The sequence below is a fragment of the Egretta garzetta genome, unplaced genomic scaffold, assembly GCF_000687185.1.
Source record: "Egretta garzetta isolate BGI_Z169 unplaced genomic scaffold, ASM68718v1 scaffold287, whole genome shotgun sequence".
Taxonomy (NCBI): domain Eukaryota; kingdom Metazoa; phylum Chordata; class Aves; order Pelecaniformes; family Ardeidae; genus Egretta; species Egretta garzetta.
Genome location: NW_009260435.1, coordinates 10,048,476 through 10,061,902, shown reverse-complemented (window position 1 = coordinate 10,061,902; position 13,427 = coordinate 10,048,476).

Below are 13,427 nucleotides of genomic sequence, written 5' to 3'. Positions count from 1 at the left end.
CCGGCAAGAGGAGCTGCGAAGGAGGGGAGGAGGCCCCGTTTGTGTCCCCGGCCCCGGGGCAGGCCGCTGCCCCGATGCCTTCCCCTCACAGCCCGTTGACTGCCCGGCCCGGCAGCGCTGTGCTTGGCGCTCACTTGACACTGATAACTATTTGTGCGAGAAACAATGGAGTCAGCTGGGCTGTGGTTACACAACCGCCTTAATCCAGCAGAAAATCAAGTTTCCCCGAAAGGGACGGGCCTGCGCCAGGCCTCCTTTCAAGGCCTGGCAAAGCAGGTCAGGAACCGGGGCCGCTGAAGGCAAACCTCCCTGCGGCCGCGGCCCTTTCTGTGCCCGGAGCTGCTCCGTCGGGGTGCAGGCACACTGCTAATGCCACCACGCAAAATGGGGGAACAAGCTGCTGTGGTGACAGGGCTCCCTCTTTCACCAGGGGCCCGGATCTGTGCAGGCTCAAGCGGCTGTGGTATTATGGCCTCGTGACAGTAGAGGGTAAGGGCTCTTTCCCCTTTCAGGAGAAGATCCTAGCTCACCTGGAGACGTAGGAGGGCCAGGGAAAGCCCCAGACAGCTCTATGACTCTGAGTCGGCCTCAGCCAGAAAAGACAGATTAGATGATACAAGCCTCTCTTGCTTTAATGTGGTCCTATAGCTGGGATACACACAGACACCACCGCACCTCCAGTCGTTACACTGGCAATCCCCTGCCGCTGTGATTATTGTTTACAAACACTTTCATCTTATAGACCGAGCCCTATGGGGGACACTCACTCCCTACAACAAGATGCACGTCCTCTGCCCTTTCTATACAGAAACAATGCGCCTGGGTCAGTCACTCCCCACCCCTTTCTGGTGTGCCAGGTTCCCTGCACATACATATACACCCAGGATCTGCGTGTAAGTAACTGTAATCTGTAAAAGTAAAATCTGTAAACTGTAATCTGTAACCCTCTTCTCACAGCTAGCCGAGCAGCCACTGAAGATAATGCAAAGAACATAACATTCCAGAACAACTCAATTCTATGCTGTTTGGCTGATACAAACTGCAGCTATTTCCCTCTCATTTATCAGTTGTACATACGTCATTACACTGGGAGGGAGCTTCGCAGAATAAACTGCCCAGTAAACACCCCTCATTTCAGTCATACCCTGACATACACAGGCAAGTAGGAGGGTATCACATGCAGTGCTTTGATATTACACTCCTAAGGACACGAGTGTCACTTCTGTTGATGTGTGACTGCTATGGACATGTTTGGTAATTACAGATCTCCGAGCTCTCTGCCGGATGCAATATAATTGCAAATGTGGCAATCCAGAATTATAAAAGGACAAATTTGACTGAGCAATAAATTGTGTAGATGTATGTATATGTGAAGTTCAGCATGACTACGCCGGGCATGATTCAGCCACCTGTCAGATCTTCCTGCTGGTGATACTCATCCTAATGAAAAGTCACATCCTTTAGGCCACTAATTGTTGCTGTAAGACATTGCAAATTAGTTTGTAGCTTGTTCTAATATTGGTTTTACAGTCAAAATCAAATCTGCCTTTCTACTGCTTAACTACAACTGTAGCTATTTAACTGTTATGCTTCACATAGTATTTTTTAATAGTTTTTAAAGTCTTAATCTCACTTCAGCCTTTTTTTTTTTTTTAAACAGCTCACCAGACACAAATAGTCCCAACTTTCAAGAAAATGCTTTCTCAAAGCACTTTTTCCATAGTGTTTTCTTAGTTAATGAGCCAAATAGTAAGTGCACAGTTTCCCATTACTTCATGGTTCTTCTTAGGATGCCAAGCCAATGGGAAATGTAGGTGTCAGCCTGAAAAGCACTCATCATAAAAAAAAAAGAAAGCTTTAACTGATATGACAAGGGTAAGCCAGGTCTGGTGTGCAGAGTCCTGTCCTATGTGACTGCGTAGGAGATTTCAGGGTCAGCTTCCCTCCTTGAATCAGACCATTTCTGGACCCAGAGAGCAACAGGTATGTCTGAGACACACGCTTCGGGTCCTGCTTCACTTCAGACAAAGAAGTTTCCCTTTTGCCCACACAGACATATAACAGAGCTGAAAAAAGCAGAACAGAAAATTGAGAATGGTTAGAGAGATCTAATTGTATGATATTTCAACCCAAACAAATTTGTGGACTTAGTTTGACTAAATGGCTAAAAATGGCCTTGAACGCATAACTTTCTTCCCAGTCATCAACCAAGCATGAATACATGGAGAAAATATGGCGTAAGGGGCTGCGACCATGGGAATTTGCTTACACATACTTGGAAATTTTTTGAGAACAATGACAGTCCCAAAATGCATTTCTGACTTCAGAAGTTGACCATCAAGTTCAAACATCTGAAAAGCGTATGGCTGCATTGCACATCACACAAAAGCAGGATTAGCTTAGAAATACTAACAGAACTTTAACTGCCCTCCCACTGCCAAGTCTTGACCAACACGTACTTCTGGGAGCACAAGCAGGGACAAAACCAGGCTTCTTATCAGTTTGTGTCTCACGGCTGATTAACTTTGGTGTATCGATAGGCGAATGCTTAGGCTGCAGCACCCATGGAGTCACAGCAGCGCTCACACACACCACCTCCAGCGTTAAAAAGCGTGAGTTTCAGTGGCAGCCTCTTTCTCAGCAGAAACTTTGCACAGGGCCGCTCTACCTCCTCCTTTTCCTGAAATGCATCTGACCTTTCTTCTCTTATGAACACCGCCCACATGTGAAGCTTGACTGAAACTTGCCATTGGATTTAAAAAAGAATCCCTACTTGGGGCAGCATGACACATTGTTGTCACATAAGCCTTGTTCATATAGAAATGAAGTTCTAATAAAAAAATAATGATAAATGTCTGGCTGTGTTTTCTTTCAGAACTTCAGCACTTTACGCTTTTGGCACAGTCCCTGCAAGCTGGAACAGAGTGTATTTTAGGTTATATCCCCAAGTGTTTTTTCAGCTTTAGCTGTCAAAGAAATGATGTCTGATGCAGCAGATCAAGATTCCTGTGATTCCTGGAGACAATTACTGCCTGTTAAGTGATGTGGCACAACTGCTTTTGACGTGGCTGCCACCTCTGTGGTATAAAGCCACCACACTTGGGAGAATATTATAGCCAAAGGATGAAGACAATCAGAAATAGACTAGAAGATACAGTATGTGATGAAACAAATTTGAAATGTGCTTTAAAAAAAAGCTATGAAGAATCAACTGTAATTTAATTGTCACCAGTAGTAACCACTTTGGAAAGAGCATTAAAATAGAAATGAGTTATGTGCTTGTAGGAATGTATTAGTCTGCAAGAGCAGAAGAGCCAGCTGTTACTGAAATGGGGAGAATTATAAACCAATATAATTAAAATGTCAATATGTTCTAAAAGTTTAAGTTTAGGGTTTATAAGTGGGTCTAGATGAATGGAAGAGAATTCATCAAAATACTTTCTCACAATGCCTATAACCACAATAGCAAGGATAGCTTGAGAAAACTGTCTTCTGTACGTAGGCCTACCTTTGTGTTACTGCCATTGGCTTCAGCCTCCAACACTTCCTAGTATATGTTTCAGCCCCATTCATCTCTATTAAACAGCTAGATGGAAGCATTTTAGTAGCATCGACCCAAACAGATTCAAAAATACTTTTAAAATGCCCAAACTGCATTTCCCATCCTTACTATTCCCAGGTAAGGCATCTCATTATGTCATGCAGAGATATCTGAGTGGCCGTAAGGACATGCTTCCAGAGATCCTCCGCTTCCACACTGATCTGAGAGGCAGGAAGACCTTGATGGTGGGAGCCGCAGGGGAGGTTTTGTTCTGTATTCATCTCCAGCCCATGTAGACGTTCCTCCACAAAGCTTCTCACCAGCATAATTTGGAACAGCCTCTCACAGTTACATTTGTGGCTTGCCTCAGGATAAAAGAGAGGGAAGTAAATTAATCTCATATTTTTGTTTTGAGTCCCCGAACACAGACTGTCATATCAGAAAGTCTGGCAAGGTGGGCTATTCTCATGCTCTACAGAGCACTGCACGATGAGAACTCTGTGTACTGGGTATGTGCTGATACAGTTATGCATAGGGATAGGAAATGAAAACCGTCGACCCAGGATGTCCAACATTGGCCTGCAAAAATATCTGGGTGTTTAAATAAAACAGTCTGATTTTCAAAGGAAAAATCATCTCCTGCTGCCATTGACTTCAGCAGAATTTGTCAATCCACATTGACAAGCATTTTTAAAAACCAGCCCACCTCTACGCAGGTTCCTAATTATGGAATTAGGCATCTAATTTTAGCTACTTATTTTTGAAAATTTTGGCCTATGGGCTTGATTCTTGTCTTGTTACATCAGCTCTGCCTGGTATAAATGCATCAATTAAGTCAATGGAGTCACTTCTGCAGGAAACCTGTCCCATGACTGGAAAATCAGGATCTACCACAGAGTAGGAACAGCAATATTTTAGTTTTGTTTCTTAGAAATACACAAATCATGGTCCTCGTGCTAAATATTTTGAAGAGAGTAAACAAACATAACAACTGTAAATCAACAGGTGCTGGACTGTTAGACCCTGGTGTTTGCTAACACACGGGGATTTATCTTTTCATACAGTTCCTACTGGAAACCTCCATTGCTTAATTTCACTACTAATTGGCGCTCTCAAAGTAAAGATATGTAGCTATTATCATGTTCTTAGCCCCTAAATTAACTTTCTGAAATGAGTAAAATGGCAAATGGCTTCCCCCTCCCTTCCCTGTGTGCTCCCAAATTCCTTTATTTTGCAAGTAGTACCTTCTCACTGGTTAAGTGAGAGGAGCTATGAGAACAGCAGAGCAGTACTTGCACTCCTCTCAAAAGGAAAGCTTATCCTCCTCGCCAGAAATAATTTCCTGGACTCGACACTTCGCTACTAAACCCTGTTTACATACAGGAGATCCCTCTAGTTGGAAGCAGCCCGGTCCCTGTCCTGTGCTGCTCCTCAAGTTCCCCCGATCACCTGGGATGCCCTGTGCCGCCTTCACTCTTCTGGCAGCAGCAACAGGAGCTTAGCACCTTTCAGGATGGCATCTCTGCTGCTGCTGCTCTTCCAGAGACCGAGGTCTAGCAGTCAGGCCTGCTTGCCGACAGAAATGAAGCCCTTTCTGAATTTCCATTATTCACTTTGGAAACAGTAACTTGTATAATCTCTTCTGTTCGGAGCAACTCCTAAAATGATATTTCATAAACACTGTGTGCTTCTATTAGCAACTGATCTGTGCTGCCTAATTAGATACCAGCTCCAAAAGAGAATAGTGCTGTCTCTTCTCAAGTGGTGACTGGTGGTAATGGAAATAGAGAAGTGTGAGGACAAAGAAACAAAAAGACTAATGACCCATTCTATATAAATGTCAATCAAAGCAGATACCTACTCCGTAAGGTCGCAACAGTTAAGTTTCATTGCATCAGCACTTGACTAATCAGGCAGTAATGCACTGAAAAACAAACTATCTACTCGTGAATAGATCATAAATTTCTGAAAGATCTTTTCTGTGGCTGTAATATCCATTCAAGACTGGAAACAGAGGGGGTTTGGGGAGGGTTCAGTGTTTTTTCAAGGAGATTGTGTAGGTTCACTGAGGAATGCTAACATTACACAATGTTTACCCAGGACGAAGCCTGATGGAAACATTTATCAGAAAATATGTAGGTTTCCGTATTGAAGTCTTTGTAGCAACAGCAAGCCCTGACATTCCCTGAACAGAAGCTAGAGAGATATGTCTGCCAAGAGAAACAGCAAGATGTTGCCAGCAGTAGAAGGTTTGGGGAAAATAAAAGCACAAGAACTGTTTCCAGTCTAGGTCATCTCTCCCCACTCAGCACTCTAAGTCTACATTTGAGCAGGTATATCGAGAAGCTATACCCCAGTTACTCATTGCACTGATCCGGCAGGAATCCAAGCACCCCATTTATATTATTTCTATTAATTTCAGTGGAAAGCGAGTGCATAACACTTGGAAGGAGGAGTTCGGAGTTTTGCAGTGCTGTTTTCCTATTCCTAATGGCTTGATGTATCTTGCAATAATTTCCAGCACAGTTCTGCACAAGTAATTGCATCAAATTAATTGCTGGTGTAACTCCATCTGCTAGGAGTTCATGAAGTTCAACTCCTGATGCCTCCGCCAGCCCTGTTTACTTTCCCTCTCCTACTGCAGCAGCTGGGTCATGGTTTAGCACAGCAAGTTGGTGCCACATCCCAGCCAGCTTCTCCCAGCTTGGGCAGCTCTCTTACCTACAGCAAGACTCACCTTCCCAGCCTTTGCCCTCACGTGCCTCCACTGCTACTGGCTCCTCATCTGGAGCTTGTACCACAACCACCTTTTGCCAAGTTTTTTGTACACAGCTCTCTGCAGACTTGCCACCCCATTCAGCCTCTGTCAGGCAGACCTTTGGACTGGCCAGCTCCAGGCAGTGCTCGTCCTCCACCGCATTAGTACCCATTTCATAGAAGGGCCCGGTGGTCACAGGTGAAGCAGATCCAGCATCCCTCCAAAGGGCCGTCCTGTTGTACACCTCACCCTGCAAGCATAGCTGTTCGCCTAGGAGAAAACTGACACAGCGAGCACGTTCACAACACATTAAAGAATTACTACAGCTACACTGCTGAGAGTGTTGAAATTACAACTTTCCACAGGCACCATAAATGAAAAGGATAATTCGTTTATGTAGAGAAGCAATTACCTTGCTGGAACAACAAGCCCAGCCTATAGTTCCACCCAGGCTAAATTAATACCACAACTCCTACTAGACTTACAAGAGAGTAGGGCAGAAAAGTAGCACGCTGTTAAATACAGGGCAATACTTAATGTAACCACATGCATGCTTTACAAGAGAGGTTGCGTATCATTTGCTAAAGTACTCCGTGAGTTGGGGCTTATTAGGTAAATGCCAGAGCTATTGCAAAACTGCCATGGCCTCGTTCTAAAAATTGTAGCTGCGTAGTTATTAGCCAGAGCCTTTTTCATATATTCATGGCTATTTAGTGGCGTATACTACATCTTAGCAATAAAGACTGAATGGAAACAACACTGAACAGAAAAGGTTGGACATAGTCATCAGGACTGATTTTTCAATACAGAAATGTGAAAAGTACCCAGATTCAGATTTTTATGGTTCCTAACCTGTCTTCTTTTTTAGGTAAAAAAGTATTCCCTAAAATGCCACCTGTCCTGTAACCGTACAGCCCATAGCAAAGAACACTACAGCTCACCTTGCTCATTGGCAGGGTTGGTTATATCAGTCACGGGCCCAGTTCCACCCTCTTCATATACCAACATTTTCTTGCTATAGACCAAGCCTACATCTCTCACTCCAATCGTAGTGTCTCTAAGCTTTACTGTACCTAGACCAAAACAATTTCTCTCCTCAGGAGTCTGACATCCTCTGGAAGTGAGAGCACAATAGCAACTATAGTAAAAAAAAAAAGCATTAAAAGCTAAACACTGAAAGGCCTGACTGTACTTTGCTGTGTAAAAAAAAATAAAATATAACCATGCCTGGCAAATGTCATCAATGGTGAAATCCTTGGCCCATATACAAAGGTCAACTCCCCTTCATACAGAGGGAGCCAGGATTTCAACTCGGGCTATATTGGGTAGTGCTTTCTTTGTCACTTTCACACAAGAGCAATTATAATTTTAATCCTTACAGTTGATTTATTCTCATGTTGTATAACCTTATTTGAAGGGGAAGGGAAGTTGACGTTTGTTCAAGGATCTCAAACAGAAGCAATAAAGTACAGCATGCATACTAAAACTAAACACAATTGCAGTAAGTTATTCAACTGCTCACCTTCAGACGTCAATTAAGACTTGAAAATGAGAAATATCACTGTACATACTTATAGCAAAGTAATTCTTTACTTAATTAAGCTAGGTATTTTTCTTAAAACCAGTGAAACAGTTAGAACACTGTAGCTGTATCTGTGCTTATATTGCTTTTGGCTCCTTCTGAAGTTCTTGGTTAATTTATTTTCCCCTTAAGTTGTTAACTGAGTTTCTTTCTTTGCACAAAACATAGGCAGTTTCACTGCCTGGAAAACACAGAGCCCAATTGTTCTCCTGCTTACACCAGTGCAAATCAGCAATGATCCCACCAGTCTATAGAATTACATCAATGTAAAGCTGACGTCAGAGAGATAGCAACCAAAGCCCTTGCTTCAAAGTTAATTGTTTTTGCTTAAAAAAAGAAAAGATGAGTACAGAACACATTTGTTCTCCTTCTCAACTGAAATGTCAAAGAAGTGCTGCAGTTTTGGCATCCGATCTGTGTGGGATTTGCACACATGGATCACATTTCAAAACCAGGGCCCTATTCACAACCCATCATGCTAAGAGTCCTTTTCCCTGCACTGATTCTAGGGATGGGGAGGGGTTTGTCCCTGCTTGTTTGCTGTCATTGAGACTGCTTTTTCCACTGTCCGGAGCCAATAAAAAACTGTCATCAGCTATCAGCAGTGAAGCTCCAGCAGCGAATACGTGGCCCATTTAAAGCCATTTCTCAGCTTTGCTTCACCAAGTCAATTGTTCTGCACATTTAATGCTTTCAGATTTTTGCTTGGCAGATGAAAGAAGCACCATACCAAGACTCGCAGTCTTCCCCCTCCCCCCCTCCCTCCCCCCCGTCTTTAAATAAATATATTGCTTGTGAAAGGGACCATGTGGGGGAGCTGGGAAGAGGATCCATCCCCAGAGCTGGCGGGCTCTGGCCTGTTGCAGGAGGCTGACATAGACTGCAGCATCTCCAGGGCTGCTCTAACTTGTGGCCAGTGCCTTCTGGACATCCCAGCACAGCTTCAGCTTGTGAAGATACAAACTGCACAAAGTCGCTTTTCTCCTACTTCCTCCCTGGCTCTGGTCACTGCAGCACTGAATCTTCATCGCTACTTTGTTATCAGCCTGCTGGATTCATCTCCCTTATGTTTAAAAATCTGAAAGCCGGGTCCTCCTTGCAATGGAAACTTACCCTGGCAGCAGCCACCCGCAGCCAGAGCCCGTGCAGTTGTGTGTGGCGGAGGCGAGCCAGGCTCGCACAGATGCTGTGGCAGCTCCGGCACCGGGGGTGCTGCCAGGGCACCCGGGGTGCTGCCAGGGCACCCGTGACCCCTACCACCACCCCTCGCCTTGCGCCACGTGCCCACTGACCACTACCTGGCTGCTCCTATTGCCGCCCCCTCTGCAGATTTTGAGCGCTGAGTGGGAGCGCTGGGGTTTGCTTGCACCATGGGGCTTCCCCTTCTTATAAGTCTCCTCCAGCTGCGCGATAGGCACCCAAAAGCTTTACCTGGCAGCGGTTCCAGGTCATTGTATAACACCGGCTCAAAGGTGCTTGCACGGCATTAGCAGGGATTAAGCCTGTGCTCGTTACACAAGCCAGAGCCACACGATCTAACTGACGTACCTCTGCCTCTCAAACAACTTTCATCACAAGTTTCAAATGCAGTGATTTAGAAATGACAACTAAATTGGTGTTGATCTTTTTCTACATCTGTACTCAAACACCAAAAGTACCACGGGTGCTGATCAGGTCCTTACATACATATTATCTAGCAAAGGAGTAACCTGAAATTTGTATCCAAACTAAAGCACTTGAGGTGCCACAGCATGCAGAGAAGCTACAGTTTATGTGGAAGAGAAAATCCAGGGACTCCCTCACACTTCTCTGGGGTGAGGGTACATATATTTGCAGTAGTATAGTTACAAGGAGAAAAATGGACAAACTAGAGGTGAAGAAAATAAGGGGAAAGCGCACTAAGTTATAGAGGAAAATAAACTGCTGAATCTAGACAGGAGAGCAAGACTGATCAGCTGTGATCAGAGGGGCAGCCCTCACTGGCCCCCAAATTCTGTTCTTACCCACAGTTGCTAGGAATTGCTCAAAACTGTGGAGCCGGAGAACCCCGGGTAGGCAGGGCTGCATTTCTTCTCTCTTTCGATGGAAGCTAAACAGCATTTCATCCTTCTACAGTATTTGTGTGAAGCTCGCAGGCCATGTACCATGTCAGCTGTCATAAAACCAAGCTTACCTGAACTAGAGAAGAAGTATGGAGGGGGCAGAAAATTAATGCCCGCCTAGCACAGATAGAAACTAGAGCTCTAGAAGGGCCCGTGAGGATGATGGACACATAGTCTGGTTACAAGCATCCTTCACCCTCTACTCTGACCCAGCAGCCAGAGCGAGTGGTGGGGACTCGTATCCCACCCAACCCCTTCCCTGTTCCCCAGGACAGGGCTGGGGGGCACAAGCAGTGTGGTCAGCACGTTAAGGGTTCATGCCAGAGGTCTTCAAGGAGGCTGAGCCCCTAGAGGAGACTGCTGCCAGACGTGGGACACAGCTGCTCTGTGCACACACGTGAGAAAGGCAAATTTACCTACTGACATCATTGGAGCTTAGTTATGTATTTTTCATGGCACGTAGAGTCTCTGTTGAGTAACGAGGCTTCATCATGTGCCACTTGCAGCAGGCATAGAAGAGGAAATATAATTTCCATCAAGAGGTTGTATCCTGGAAAGGCAGGGCAGAAAACACATATGCAAACAGAGAAGGGAGTTGCCAATGTTAATTCTTTAAAAAAAAAACACATTAAAGTCACTCATGCATGACTTGCTGTTGTTACTTTGCCAGGTATTCAAGAAATTTGTTAAAACTCATTTTCATCCTAATAATATTGCAAATGAAATACACAGTAAACATTAAACTGCCAAAGGAGTAGCTATGATTCTTGGTGTTTACTACATGGTAAGTTAAGTATCATTTGTCATTGAAAGAAGACAAAAGGAGGAAAAACCAGTAAGTTCAGTCAGAACATAGCGTTCAGTAAGTATGGGCAGGAAATGAGGATTCATGGTAACTAGCAGGGAAGAGCTTCATATTTTCAGTCGTTTGGGTTTTATCTGAGGAGATAGTTTGAGGCAACACTTTTTCAGCCACTTTTGCCAGAGGAGCAGGCATTACAGCATACTTGTATTTCAGTGCATGAAAAGACAGAGTGTTAAAAATGTCTAAAATACCTGCGTTAGCTGTACTGATGCCAGTCAACCTTAAGGAAAATGTGTGTTGCTTGGGATACTCTGTCCTGAACACTATTTTCAACATCTCTAAATGCAGAATCACAATTAGAGGTTTGTTCTAAATTATAATCTGGATTTTCCAAAAATAAACCCTACCCTAACCTCTCCCATGCTGGCTTCGCTCACAGGCCTCTCCTTGGCAGCAGTTCCCTTCACTTCACCCCAGCTGCCTCTGAAGTCAGCTCCAGATTCTTTTCAATCCAATCAAGACAATTTTTAATCAGAGAACAGTATTAGAGTACGGTTTGCTAACTTAACCAAAAAACCAGAAAAATTAATAGCAAAGTTATAAAAAAGAATGAGGAATTAAAAAATACATTACTGGAAAAACAACCCTTTTCCCACTGCTGCTCTGAAGTCACATGCATGCATGTTTTTGCACTAAAACCCCTTAAAACCACTGACTTTGCCCCCTCTCTGATTTGCCATCGGGTGTTTGAGAGTTACACAGAGCACAAGCCTTCTGAACAGCCACTTTCGGTTTATATACATTAATTGCTCCTGCTGTCAGCCAGAGGGAGATGTATCACCAGTAGGATAATATAGAAAGCTAAGTGCTTTCTTGCCAGGGAGTGTAGAATAATATTCTGATTTTTATAGCACCTTTTCCCTAAGGCCCACAAGGCACTTTACAAGTAAGATTGAATTAAGCTTGTCAACACTCTGTGTGGGAAGTAAATATTTCTCTCTCTGCGTTGGAGAAGGGAAACTGAGGTATTAATATTAAGTCCCCAGCAAAGCATTTAGCTGCATGCTTTCAAGCCCTTTAAACTTTTCACATGATTTAATTAAGCACATACTCAAGTGTTTTGCTGGAATACTGCCTAAGAAAGATGCTACAGCCACGCTGCCAATGTAGTCTGCAGCTGGGAAAACACCCCGGGTTCCCCATCACTCACACTTCACCAACAACAACTTTTTTTTAACCTGCTGTTTTCACTAAAAATAAGACCATGTCTTTCACATCTGCATGGTACATTGTCACCAGCGCCTGGCCAAGTCCTGGGAGGTGGTGTCCAGCAGGAAAGCCGGTGTGCAGGGCTACGCGGGGCACCGGCCCCTGTGACGCTGCTGCCTGTCAGCGTGCCGCAACGGAGAGGCACAGTTTGCTGTCGGAAGGTTTGGCATCCAGAGTGCCAGGCTGCGCTACTCGGCGTAAGCACATCAGCATGCAATTCTTCAACACTCTGGCACACAGTGGTATTTCTCGTCGGTGAACATTTTTGATGAGTCAGGTTTCTGTCTCTGGTTAAAACCCCATGCAGCAGGGCTCTGAACACAGCTCAGCTCTGTTCAGATCTAATCACAGACCTGCCCTGACTTCCTACCACAGCTCAGAGGCAGCCATCGTGTCTCAGACCTGCTCTTTGGTGTCTCTCTTCCATCCTGTTTTCCCTAGGTCTGCCTGGCTTACCTCGGATCACACAGATGTGCCTTTTCATCTCCACTTTGGCTGTTCAGCTCAAACACAATCTTAGGTTTTACTCAGGGCTGGTACTCGACTGGCGGGCTCGTGGCCACTCTCTGAGGAGCGACGTACCTGCTCCGTACCTAACCACGCAGTGCTTCCGGGCCGAAATCCGTACAAAACTGGTAGTAAACCTACATCCAAGTACCATGTATGTTCTCTGTACTCTTCCTTTCCTAAAGGGTCTAATGGCTATCTGCAGGCAGCCTGGTGGGACCACGGAGATGCTGCTGTTTAGAGCTGCGTATTAAAGGGGGCTGGAATCAGTTCTGATTTTTTGCTACTACACCAGGCTATGAACAGCAGAGACTCAGGAGCGGATACGCTTACCTGGGAAGGAGGTAGCTACAGATCTGTTTATGTCAGTTTGAACATGAGTGGGAATCCAAAGGCCCTCGGACTGGGAGGCACAGCGACCACTGGTGTCACCGCCCCCGCGGCTCAGCTTACCGGTCAGTGCCCAGGAGGTTCTCATTAGACGCTGGATGCCAGGCCCTCCTCCAGATGTGCCCTTGCACTAACCATATTCTCGTAATGCTGAACACATCTGCCCAGGCAGCCCCTCCAAGCATGGCAGGCTGCAAACGGCTCTGGGGTGCCTGGCTACATCCGTGCAGGCAGGGAGGACAAGGCCACCCCCTTCCTGCACCCCTGAGCTGTGCACGCTGCCACAGGCACCCAGCACCCCAACAGCACCCAGCCTGCGCCAAGGGCTGAGGGACTCCTTCTGGAGAGCCCAGAATGGCTTTTCAGACAGCCCTTCTGGAGGTAACTAGATTCAGCTTCCAGCATAACATTGCTCTTGTTCTAGAAATAAGTAGAAACCTCTGCCCAAGCTGGAGATTTATTCTGCTGTCCCA